General features: G+C 38.4%; 1 pseudogene; it reads left to right on the plus strand.

The window, feature by feature from the left end:
• Positions 1-267: 267 nt before the first annotated feature.
• LOC118829593 overlaps positions 268-13,613 on the plus strand; it is a 192,029-nt pseudogene continuing 178,683 nt past the window's right edge.

A 13,613-nucleotide genomic window follows, 5' to 3' on the forward strand; every position in this document is an offset into this window, starting at 1 on the left:
CAGTCATCTACGTCTTTCTGTCAGATCTGCTGCCAGATCTATCTGCTCCAAGTCCTCATTCAATCCCAGGATTAAAGAAGATACTGCAGAAGAATATTGCAGAAGAACCACCATAGCTCACACTTCCCCTTCCACACATACTCTCACTACATCCCTAATTGGAAAAAAAAAGAGAGTCGAGGGTACTTGAAGGTCACAGGCTATATGCAAGAGGCTCAGGCTGTTTTCAGAAGAAAAGGGTCTTCTCTACCATAGCTGCACAGAAACATGAGTGAATTGCTGGAAAGCTTCCTGAGCCACAATGAGGATGATATACCAAAAAGGAATCCCAAGGCTTTCCGCCCCACTGCAGGTAAATTCTCCCCACCTTGGCAGTCCCCACACTATGGATGGTCTCATAGTCTCCCCAGGTGCTACCCCACTGACCCAAGGGCCAGAATTCCTAGTAACAGTACCAGAATAGGACTTCATAAATGGTGATTTCTCCAATTTTCTAAGTCTTGAAAGGAAATTTAAGATAACCATTTTCCAGAGTGTCGAGGAACAATAAAGGTTGAACTACATGACCTTGAATTTTTCATCCAACTCTAGGATTCTATGATCTTTGCACTTGTGCATTTTGGGAAGTGGTGAGTGTAAACACTATTCCTCCTCCTCCTGGCAGGTTAGACTTAAGAGAAAATTAAGTCAACACTAAGTTCCTGTCGGGGTAGAGGTGAGTTATGCTTCTGCCCAACCAGCCCAGGAACAAATGCTCTTGTGTAGCTCTAAATCTGCCCATCAACATAGCTAAAACCTCACACTGGCACAGGAGCAGAGAGTAATAAAATATAATATTTAATGTGGAGCTACCAATTTCCCTAACGATATCCCAGGGGTGACATTTCTCATGGGCCTCCAATTGCCAGAGACATGAACAGCTCTACTGTAAAGGTCCTGCTGAGCCCAAAGTGGAAGCTAATTAACATCTGCTTCCCCTGCACTCAGTAACTAGGCTTTTCCTCAAGCCTTGCCCTCATTTAGCATTTGAGATGGCATCCTGGGGTGTGTGTGTTTTACAAATCTATCCACTCTCCTACCTGGAAACCTCACACTCTGGAGCACAGCAGCTTTGAGCAAACATCCCGCCCCTTCCTTTCCAAAGTGCCACCAGACTAATAGGAGCATTGATGAAAACCAAACCAAAGACAAGTGCTGTGGAACACAAGAATCCAGAGAAATAAGTCATCAAATCTGACCTAGAGGAACTAACATCCAGAAAGAAAGATGGGATTCACCTCCACAAAGCAAAAACTCAAACTATATAAATAGTTACATGTGGTTAAAAATGTCACTGGTTTATGCATTTTTGAAAATAGAATTTGAAGATCTTCACGATCATCCTAGCGTAACGACTTCATAGTATAAAATTAGAAACAAAGCAACTAAAATCTAGTGAGTGGAAGTAACTTGCTGTCACATGGCTAGTTAGTGGCCAAATCAGGTCTGGAACTGAGATGTCCTGACTCTCTCCATCTGAGATTTCTTTCCATAGCAGGTTTCCAACCCTGCAGTCTCTGAAGATTTTAAAGTGGGCATCCTCCAAAGGGCAATGGAAATGCGCATGGTGGGCAAGAGCATTACAAGCAAGGACCAGAGTAAAGAATGTCAACAAAGATGTGTGGGAACAAAAAGAAAAAGGAGATAATCATAGGAGGAGAGCAAGGGAATAATCAACAGATAGCTGGTGCTCCACTAGCGGCCTCACTAGGTCAAGAGAGAGGAAGCCCTACCACCTTAAGGGAATAAATGGATGAGTTTCATAGACTATGCTAACATTGGTATCTTTAGGGAGAAGACCTACTCAGATCAATGAGATCACAGACAGATGTGAGAATGCAATTACTGAGAGTCCCAGCTGCCTCCTGTGATAATTCAGTTATCTGGTAGTAGCACCCACCACTTAAAGGTATCCCTGCTCTTACCTTAGCCTTCTTATAAGGAAGGATACATGGTTTGGTGTGGTACACTGACTGAATTCAAATTGGCCTGAAACAAGAGAAATCGGTGTTTTGTGAGCATAGATGTGCCTGTCACTATATTCATTCACTCAGCAAACATTTACAGAGTGCTGGCTTTTTGTAAGGTCCCTGCTATAGGCTGTACTGTAGGGGAAACAAAGACTGAGATACTAATCTAGTCACCTCTCATTTATCCATGCAAATGAAAGGAGAGCAGCCTGAAGAATGCAAAACCGCATGCATTTAAGGAGTTATTTTTATTTGGCATGGAAGCTGGTTGATATGTATCCCCAACTTGGTGCCCCTTTCCCACCACTACCACATCCATAAATTATTAATGTGTCTACTGAGGTTAACGTTGACATTAATCTGCATTCCCTAAGCACCCAGCAAATGACTCTGAAGAAAAGAGGAAAAGAGTGGACCAGAGAGGAATTGGACATTTCCTGGGAGATAATAAACACACTGACCATGGGACTGTAAATTTAGAGCCCTAAGGGATCTTAGAAGTCTTGTAGCTCATCTAGATGAGAAAATAAAAGTCCAGAAAGGTTTAGTGATTGGCCCCATGTCACACAGGTAGCAAGTAGCAGAACAAGGATTTGAATCCATGGTCCCTAATTCCAAATCCAGCCCTCTTCTTATTATACCAGGTGGCTCGAAAATGAAGATAAGCAAAGGTCAGCCTCATAGTCACATAGTTCACATTCACACATCATTCTAACATTTACATAGCACTTTAATTACAATAAACCCTAAGTACCGCAAAGGTTTCAGGGAATTACTCAATTTTACAGACATCTACTAAGCACCTACAATTTGCTCTGTATAACAGAAATGGCATTGACACTGACTATAATAATTTTATATAGAAGTTTAATCAATGTAAATCCACTGCTACAGCAAGGAGATGGAAAGTCCCTTACTTAGTCAGCAAACATCTGATGATGCCAAATGGAGAGAGGAGCTTGCCAAAGGTAACCCCGGGGCAAAATATAAACTCATTTGTAAAATCTTATGAAGAAGGATGGTGGACAATTATAAGCAATATTATCTCATGATGCAGAGAAAGGCAGTGGTGGGTAAAACCAGTTTAAAGAAAACTTGGCAAGAGATTTGCCTCTCTAGCCACTTCCATGCCATGCCTCCTCACTTAATCCTCTGCTTCCAACCCAGCAGTTCAGTTCCCACCCACTCCAGACTGTGACATTCTCCAGATCTAGCTGACCTAGGCCTATCACACATTGTTCTTCAGCCAAGTTCATGTACGCTTCTATCTTTTGTATTATTCCCCCAACCTCAATTGCTTTCCACCTGTAGCACTGGGAACAGTAACCAAATCAACACTGTTATTCTGGGAAAGGACATTTCAATCAATAACCCTATGGCACTACTTAATATCCCTGTGATATTGTGATCCCTATGATATCAAAATACCCTTGTCTGGCCACTACGCCCTGACACGCATTGTCTTCCTCTATTGATGTCAAGGGATTGCTTTTGTATTTATTTCCCCAAGGCTTAGCTCAGTGTCTGGCAAGTAGTAAACACTTGAAAAATGATTTGTTGTTCATTCATTCCTTCATTTGTTTATTCGACTATGCAAGTTATCCTAAAGGAATTCAAGGTAAAAAAAATAGGAAAATATCAAACAGAAGGAAACATGGATAAGATTTGTAAAAAAAAAAATATTTTAACAAAGCATTATTTCCTTTAAGGACAATGAAACCACCACACTTGGCTACTAACATCACAGCCACAGATATGCATATAGGGTAGCAAAAAATGACACTAATGAGAGCAAAAACTGGGAAAGGAGGAAAACTGGACCAACTATATAAGAAGAGGTCTGTTCTGGAGGGTATTAAGGGATCAATATATAAATCATATGAAAGAAAGGAAGATACCAATGGGAGAAGGGTGGATTGCAGAACTTATTAAAACTGAAAAAAACTGAGATATCAATAACTACCTAACTCTTCATGCCTACTCTTTCATCTATACAAAAATTTTGTGAGGGTTATCTATGCACAAATCAAGGGCATCCTTGACTGGAGTATTAGTAGGGTATTGGGAGACTTTCATAAGCAATATTTAACAGTGAAACACATATTTGCCATTTTACAGTTGACTGAAAGAAGTCCTTATTATTTCTTTATTAAGAAAAAAACATTTGATTCAATACAGCAAAATGCTATCATACAGATTTAATTTCCACAATGTGTTTCCCATCCAGATAATATTATTATATCATATTATATTATGTTATATTATATTATATATTATATGTTATATTATTGGATACTCCTCAAAATATATAACAACATAAGTAACCCTGTTCACTGACCCTCTGATCATAATTACTGGTTGAAGTACAAGGAGGGAAAAACATATTTATCACAGTTTTTCACAACTGTGATGAATGAGATCCATCCAAGTTGATGAGTGATTTCTTGTGGATGGTGAAATCCTTCAGATACTCCTATTTTTCAGACAACATTTTGCTAGTTATGTATCCCCCTGGAATATCAGAACTTCTTGGAAGATACCTATAATCAGTCGAAGAAGTTTAGCATGACTATCCACATAAGAAAGGCCAAGTGGGTGAAAAATGGCTTGCCCAGATTACAGTATATATGCAGCTAGACAACCTATAGAACTTTATACGCAGTACAGATAGACAAGGAGCTAAGCCAGAATTTGAACAAAAAGAAGAGAATAGGTTTGATTGTGTTTAGGAGATAGAAAAATTCCTTTAACAACCCCGTGAAAGCAAAAGGCCAGTATTTTTTTAAATGTTAATATCTTATCAGAATTGCTATATGACAATATGACCACAAATGTAACAGTATCTGAATAATTAAAATTTAACATTGTATTGTAGCTCTGAAGTCTCTTCCAGCTCACCCATGGTCCTAACTTGAGCTCACATTCATATGAAACTTTGAAGTTTGCAAAGCATTTTCTGCTCAACAACCATATAATTTAAGGCAGGAATACAAACTCGAGTCTTCTGACTCCAAGTCCACTTCTCTAACCACCGTGGGTTTTTGTTTGTTTTTTATTTTGCCTCCCCTACTGGAATAGAAGCTGCTAGAGGCAGGTACCAAATCTTATTTCAAATTTTGAATCTTCTCCCTTCCCCCAGCAACCACCATGGTTTCTGCATATTGTAGGTCCTTAATAAATATTCCTGGAATTAGAGAAATCTGAAACCCAGTGAATTAAATTCACAATCAGCCAAGAGTGAGGGCTAGCTAACAAAGAACATTCCTGTAGGAATAAAAATTCCCCTCTCTCCAGGCAGAGCAAGTACAGAGAATATTAATGTTGGGGGTGGGGGGGGGGAGGGAAGGAAGAGGGAATTCAAGAACCTAATAACAGTCTGTGAGGAAACTTTAACACCTCCCTAGATAGGCTGAACTTCACCACTCTGGCTGATAAGCAACCCCATCATCAATCTAGATAAAATACAGCAACCAAGATGGAAGGGAGATTAGTGAGATTCTTACCTTATCTTAAGAAGGACCTTGAAAAGGACAAAATGCTAACTGTGAAGAAGGTCTGTGAGACACTTATACCACTCTGAGGTTCCATGATAAAATAGGACCTAACATATCTGTAGCTTTTAACTTTTCAGAGTATCTCCTTACCTGCTCTTTCACTCAGTGCTCATAACTGGGTAGGTGTTAGTCAATTCAGGTAAGTATTACTCACATTAGCCCTATGACACATGAAGAAACAGAAGGCCAGAGAGGTTGAATTGACTCACCTCACATCATAGCAGATGAAGCAGCAGAGGCATACCTGTTAATGGGAGCAGTAATTGTTTGAAGGGAAAACATAAAATTTGGTGTTTGAGCATGGATTCCATTCCATGCTTTGACACTAAGCTCTGTGGCCAGGTCAGCTAGGTGAAGCAGTGGATAGAATGCCTGGCCTGGAGTCAGGAAGACTTATCTTCCTGAGTTCAAATCTGACCTCAAATGCTGACTAGCTGTGTGACCCTGGGAAAGTCACTTAACCTTGTTTGCCTTAGTTCCTCATCTGAAAAAAGGAACTAGAGAAGGAAACGGCAAATCTAGTATACTCCAGTATCTTTGCCAAGAAAACCCCAAAGTGGAGTTACAAAGAGTCCCACATGACTGAACCCGCCCAATAGCAATAACAAAAGCTCTGTGGCCTTGGGCAAGTGGCTTCCCTGATCTGGGGCTCAGTTTCCTCAATTGTCAAATGAGAAAGTTGGACTAAATGATTCATAAGGTTTCTTCCAAATTTAATATTCTACCCTGTCTGTATCAAATCAAGCTCTTCTAATCACAGCCCAGCACTCTTTATAGGAGGCTACAGTGGTACTCTTAACAAACATAGAGAAAATTGAAGGCAAAAATTTGAATGGAAAGAGAAATGTCAGATGACCATAGATTTAGAAAAGAAGCTCTGTGCCTCGCACCGTACTAAACATTTGGCAAATTTGTCACTTGATCCTCAAAACAATCCTGGGAGGTAGCTGCCATTATTACTCCCTTTTCACATTTGAGGAAACTGAGACCCAGGAATGTTAAGTGACTTACCCAGAATAAATCAGCTAGCTAGTAAAGTCTCTAGGCTAAATTCGAACTTAATTCTTCCTGACTTCTAATCCAGTACCCTATACATTGTGCCACCTAACTGTCAGGAGATAAAGTAGTTAAATGGCTGGCACCCTTCTAGGTAATTTCATTCTCAGTGTTCCTCTTTATTTAAAAGAACACTGGATTAGAAATCATGTGATTGGTTTCATATTCTTGCTCTGCCACAAGCTAGCTGTGAAATATGGAGTAAACCATTTACCTTTTGTAGCCTCATTCTGTAAAATCAGGTGTTTGGACTAGAATATCTTTACAACCTCTTCCAGACCTAATATTCTAGGGTCCATGAAATGAAACAAAACCAATTAGGTTCGGTAGAGGGAAAGAAGAGATATATAAAAACTGATTATATATGTATTAGTTTAGATGCCTACATACTTCAATATTGCAAAGGTCGGTGATTTCATCAGTATGAGTACACGCCCTCCACCAACACAGATCACAAACCCTCTACATCTCAGCAGACAGTTGTCAAGAATTATTGTGGCTGAAAAATTCATCAGCCTGAAGCCAATCTGCTGACGAGTCTTTCTGAGCTTAGCCAGGCTGATCCTTGGATGACAAGCACATGATCTGTCACTCAAAGCCTTTCCAACTAGGTAGAACCTATGAAAGTTTACATTCCACTGGATTCAAGAATTCAGAGGCATCTGAACACCACAATAAGAATCAGGAAGGGATTTTAGTGTGTATGTATTGTATGTGTATATGTGTGTGTATACACACATATATACATACATATACATATACACACATACACACACTAAGCCAGATTCATGTGAATAATGAATCCCTTGAAGTGGTTGCATATATTCAAATTTGTACCATTCAAAGTTATAATTATGTAAAATATGGTCATTGATTCCAGCACAGTAAGTATTCAAGTGAATTTGAATAATGTGATCACTTTGGGGAGAGGGGGCTCATTATTTACACTAATTGGAAACTAGCTCTATAAGAGTTATAGAAACACACATACAGGCATAGTACATGTGTGACTATATATAAACATATGTATATGCATACAATATGTATGTATTTGAATATGTGATTGTGCATGTTGTTGTGAATATGCTCATGTCATAAATATTTGTGTGTATGCATATATGTTATATATATAATGCCCATTATGAAATAACTATATACTCAGATTATATACTTTCTTTAATATGTGCACACTGAATAAAAATATAACATGCATGAGTTGTACATCTACACATGTGCTTCATACGCATTTATGTATGTATGTGTGTGAGTTTTCGATTGCAAAATGCCATGACTTGCAGTTATATGGCACCACTGAAGGAATATTGATTTTTTTAAAATCATCCCTTATTTCAGGGAGATTCTTGGAATCATTCAAAGTGACACTCAATATCCAAAATACAACCAGCTTTCCTACTACTATTCAGTTCTGAGCTCAGTTCATTGTTCATCCATAGAGTCTGTCCAAGTTATATAGACAGTCATGCATAGATGGTGGACTGCATGTACCAGAACACTCAAGCACACCCAACCCATGCTCTAGGCATTCCTATAGTTACATACATTCATGCTCCAGATCAATAGATTCTCTATTCAATTGCATACCACAACAGGAATTGTTCATCTATATTTTTCTCTTTGTGAATAGTTAAGCCAAACACTTTCAAGTGAATATGGATATCATTGGGAAGCTCTACAGTGTTTCAAGGATTGATATAATTAGCACAGTGTCATCCAAGGCCATCTGAAGGACCTCCTGATCTATAGATAATTCTACTTTCATTTGAACTGTGTGCTGTACATCCTCTGTAATGGTGGCATATAACTTTGGGGAGCATACTTTCCCCTTTTCTATACTCTGCTTCATATTGAATAATCAGAAGTCATAGTTCAAAGTTATCTTTGTCCTTATCTCTTTCCAGACATCAGATATGCATGGAAGATACCTTATTGGATAAGAGAGACCAGAAAGCTGTATTTTGCTCTGATGAATCAAATATTTTTTAGAGTCAAATAAGGAACATATTGGGATCTTATATACCTTTACCTTTTAATCAGTTTCATGAGCATAAAAATATGGTCTGCTATAGAATATAATTTATAAAAATTTGTCAGTTTCTTCTCATATCATATCCTCAATGCAGGTGAATTTTAATATTTGGATAAATTATTCTCATATGGATATTGTAGATATGAAAAAGTGGGCATATGGGTCAGCACTATTGAAATTATCGTGATCACCTTATTTTAATTAATCCTAAAAACCTTAGGGGTTTTTGTTTCAAAGTTTGTGTATCCTTCCTTATTTTTAGTAGCTTCAGAATCAATCCTCCAATATCTATGAATCAGTTCAGCACAGAACTCCTCTTTTTGTAATTGGGGTGGTCCAGCTTCTTTTCCCATCTTTATTTTCTTTAGTACCTTTTCTGCTTTCTCATATTCAAATATAGAGGCTCAACAGTCATTAATGAAAAGAAAGTCTGTTACAGAAAACTTAACAGTTTATTCATGTGTTGCCCACCTTCCAGGTTCATGCTTTTAGAATGATCTGGATTAACTGGGGTTTTTTTATCTTTCTGTAAATTTGTTTTTACCTGAATAACTTCTATCTGTTTTGTTAAATGATATTATTAACAAACTATAAGCATCCCTGTCTGTAAGATGTTTACAAATAACTTAATATCCTGAACCAGTATAACCCTTGGTTGTCATATCCCTGGTATAGTTGGAGGCAAGGAGGGGAATCGAGATCACTTTGACTAAAGCGGTTGCAAAGATCTTTTAGTCTGCTTGTTGTATTACTGATTTATAATAGTTAAACTTCCTCAGAAAATATCAATAGTCTCTGTCATACCTGTTCCCTTGCCCATTTCCCATTTTTGGCATCAATTGCATACTCAAAAACATCACGTTGAAGTTGCACCAGTTGGATACCATTTCTCTTCAATTTTGTTCTCTCCTCTAATTTGGTATTTGTTTAGATATATGCTCAGACAAGTTGATTATATACAAACAGTTGACTTGGAAATGACTCCCACTTTGTTGACTAGTCATTTCCTGTTTGAATGCAACAACTTCAATCTTTTATGAGGCTATATATTCTTCACTATGTCCAGCACTTCCTTTCTCTTGAAGAAAGTATTCATGATATGTATGTCTGAGGACCCTTTTTGCTCAAAAAGTCTTTGCTTCTCTTGTTTCTTACTCCTGAGCTAAGTTTTTCAATGTATTTGCCATCATCCTCTATGACTACCTTTGCATTGACGTCACCATGTTTCAGTTTTATATGTTGATTTAATTTGAAGAGTGTTATTGGATTTTCTGTAGAATTTCTTTTCCTTTCATCCCCCACAACAGATGTTGGCATACAAATTGCAATTATCTACATGGTAGTTTTGTTTGTTTCTTTGTTTGTTTTCAAATGCCTATCAGGAGCACTGTAATACATGATGACCTGGCACCCTATGAAATCATTATTCTTGTTGCCAAGTCTGCACAATAAAACCAACTCAGCTGACTCTTTTCTTTATGTCTCTGAAGAGAACCCATGAGCCCTCCTTACATTGTTTGTTGTTGTTGTTCAGTCATTTCAGTCATGTCTGACTCTTCTTGACTTCATTTGGGATTTTCTTGGCAAAGATGTTGGAATGGTTTGCCGTTTCCTGGTCCAGCTCATTTTACAAATGAATAAGTGAGGCAAACAAGAGTTAAGTGACTTGCCCAGGGTCACACAGCTAGTCTCTAAGAGTAGATTTGAACTCAGGAAGATGAGTCTTCCTGACTCCAAGCCAGCACTCTATCCACTGCAGCACTACCTAGCTACCCATCCTTACATTTAACTGCAACTTATTTTCATCTTTTGATCAATCTAATTTGGTTCTTCCAGTAATATAGACATTATCCGATAACCAGACAAGGAGCTCATATATAGAGATGCAATAGTCAGTATGTCAGTGAGGTTCCTACTATTGCTGGCCACTATGCTAAGCATAGGGGATACCAGCTAAATGACAGTCCCTGCTCTCAAAGAGCTCAGAGTTAAATGGAGAGAGTGCATGCAAGTGACCACATACAAACAAGCTATATACAGGATAAATCGGAAATAATCAACAGAAGGAAAACATTAGAATTAAGGAGGATTAAGAAAGACACGCCGTAGAAACAGTCATTTTAACTGGAACTTTAAGTTAGTCATGGAAATCAGAAGATAGAAATGAGGAAGGAGAGCATTGTAGCCATGAGAGGAATACCAATGAAAATGCCCAGAGTGGGGAGGTGAGATGTCTCATTCAAGAAACAGCAAGGAGGCCAGCATTGGATCACAGAGATGGTGGGGAGCGGTGAGCAAGGTGTAAGAAGACTGTAAAGTGTTGTGGGAAGGGTGGGTAGGAGGCAAATTATGAAGTGCTTTCAATGCCAAATAGAAGATTTTATATTTGATCCTGGAGGTGTTAGCGAACTACTAGAGTTTATTAAGTAGAGGGGTGATATGGTCAGATTCACACTTTAGGAAGATTATTTTGGCAGCTGAGTTAAAAATGGACTAGAGTGGGGAGAGAACGAGGAGCTTATTTTAATAGTCTAGACATGAAGTGATGAGGGCCTGGTAGTGGAAGCTGCCACAGGAGAGAAGAGGGCATATTTAAGAGGTGTTATAATGATGAAACCAATAAGCCTTGGCAACAGATTGGATACAGAGGGGTCAGAGTGAAGTTTTGAGTATGACACCTAGGTTACAGGCCTTGGTGACTGCAAAGATGGTGCTGCCCTCAATACAGAAATTAAAAAGAGGGGAAAGTTTGGGATAAGAAAAAATAATGAACTCAGTTTTGGATATGTGGAGTTTAAGATGCCTATGGGATATTTAGTTTGAGATGTCTAGTAAGCAGTAGAGAGATATGATAGTGAAGGTCAGAAGCAAGGTTTGGGCTGGATAAGTAAATCTGAGAATTCTCAACATAAAGATGCTCATTGAATCCAATTCAACAGTTAAGTTAATGTTTACAGATGGTTTATAGATTGAACTAAAGACTGTATGATTATGTGTTTAATACATGCATACATACACACACATATCTAAAACAACTACGTTGAAACAGATGCTACATTCCTTGATCCCCCTTTCACGAATCCTTCTAAAATCTTGCCTGAAATTCTCCCAGCATCATCTTTGATTCAGAGACAGAAAATCGTGAACAAGCCAACTCTAAAGAATCTATAAAATTCAGCTTAAAAAAACAAACTGAAAATGTTTGGCTAAAGAACTCTTCAAAAACAACCATCCCAACCATAGCTCAATGGAGTGAGGGGAGGGGGACGGGAGTGGTAACAACTTCTTCACAATTAATTGGCCTTCATAAATAAGAGATAAACTGGACCTACTCTACTTATCCAACCTTATTTTCAACTACTCCTTTACACAGATCTTCCATTCTAGCCAATATTCAATTTAATTTAATTCAAGAAGCATTTCTTAAAAGTCTGCTATGTGTTAGACATTAGTAATATAAAGACAAAAAGGAAAATAGTCCCTGCCCTCAAACAGCTTACATTCTAGTGGAGGACCATATAGTATCTCATGTTCATTCCAATACCCCAATCCTTCAGTATATGATTCTTCTCTCCTGATATGATCTCTTCTTTTATATTCTAAATTTTGGTCATCCATTAAGACCCAGTTCAAATCACAGATCCTCTTTCTAAGCTCACCATGATTACTGCAACCTATTCTAATACTTCTGTGCTCTGATTCTCATGTAACACTTCAAGTTACCCCCATCACCTTCAGTTTATCACCTGATTATATGCCATCTTAAATTGTTGATCACTTGTTTCAGATGGATTATTCTTGTCTCCCCAGTAGACGCTAAGCAGTACCCAATTGCACAATAGTTGCACTAGTTACATGAATAAGTCTCCCCAAGATTATCAGAAAGGAATTAAACAAATAGAAGACAAGTTGATTCCACTAATGAAAATCTTAATATCAGTTGCTACCTCCCAACATCCCCTACTTCCTGACCCATCTCTCCTTCCAAGGTCCTAGAGTAATTTAGAGTAAACTTGAATTTATCCAAGTATTTCTTTGAGCCTGTAAACCTCTAGCTACAAAGTATAGAGAATGGGCCCACTGTAGATACACATTCTAAGCCCCACCCTTCCAACTTTCCTGGCTACATGACTCTTCTATACATTAAGCTAACATCCAGCTCATGATGCTCACAAATGCTTTCCAAACATCAGCCCCAGATGTTGTACATCAGTTGTCGTATCCTGTAGTTCACATAGCCCAGTCAGAGTCCAAGCTTCATCATCATAGTGGCCTTCCTATCACAGATACACGTCATTGCCTCAGTTCATTTTTGGTTCACTCTAGTTTCATTTCTGGCTATCTTATCTTGAGCTCCACTGATGCGACATTCTTGTGGTCCTTCTTGTGGCTATCTCTCCATTATCATCTTCCTTCCATGTGTTGGGTATATAATTCTTGGGTCACTTTCTAAGATAAAAAAACTTTATTGCTCTTTCCCATCACATCTCCCCTTAAATACTAAATTAAGTATGTTTTAAAATAACACATTATGGACCTATCTAAATAAAGGCACATTCCAATGAGGGACCCCCTTCCTTCCATTCTGAGCCTAACCCAGTCTCTATCTCAAGTCTTCTATTGGCCTAGCATAACTAGTTTTTGTTTTTTAGACACTATAACATAGGTATAGAGTTCAAATGGTGTGTATGCTGATTCCATGCACCTGCGGCATCTTTATTCAACCCTCTCCTTTTTCACAATGTGGAAAAAGGAAGGAAACATGCATTTGTTAAGCACTTACTATAAGCCACACACTGTGTTAAGCACTTTACAAATATTCTCTCATTTGAGCCTCATAAAAACCCTAAGAAGTAGGTGCTATTCTCATTCCCATTTTACTGTTACTGAAACTTCGGCAAACAGAGGGTAAAGTGGCTTGCCCAGAGTCACACAGCTATCCAGTAT

The sequence above is a fragment of the Trichosurus vulpecula genome, chromosome 8 (assembly GCF_011100635.1).
Source record: "Trichosurus vulpecula isolate mTriVul1 chromosome 8, mTriVul1.pri, whole genome shotgun sequence".
Classification (NCBI taxonomy): Eukaryota; Metazoa; Chordata; class Mammalia; order Diprotodontia; family Phalangeridae; genus Trichosurus; species Trichosurus vulpecula.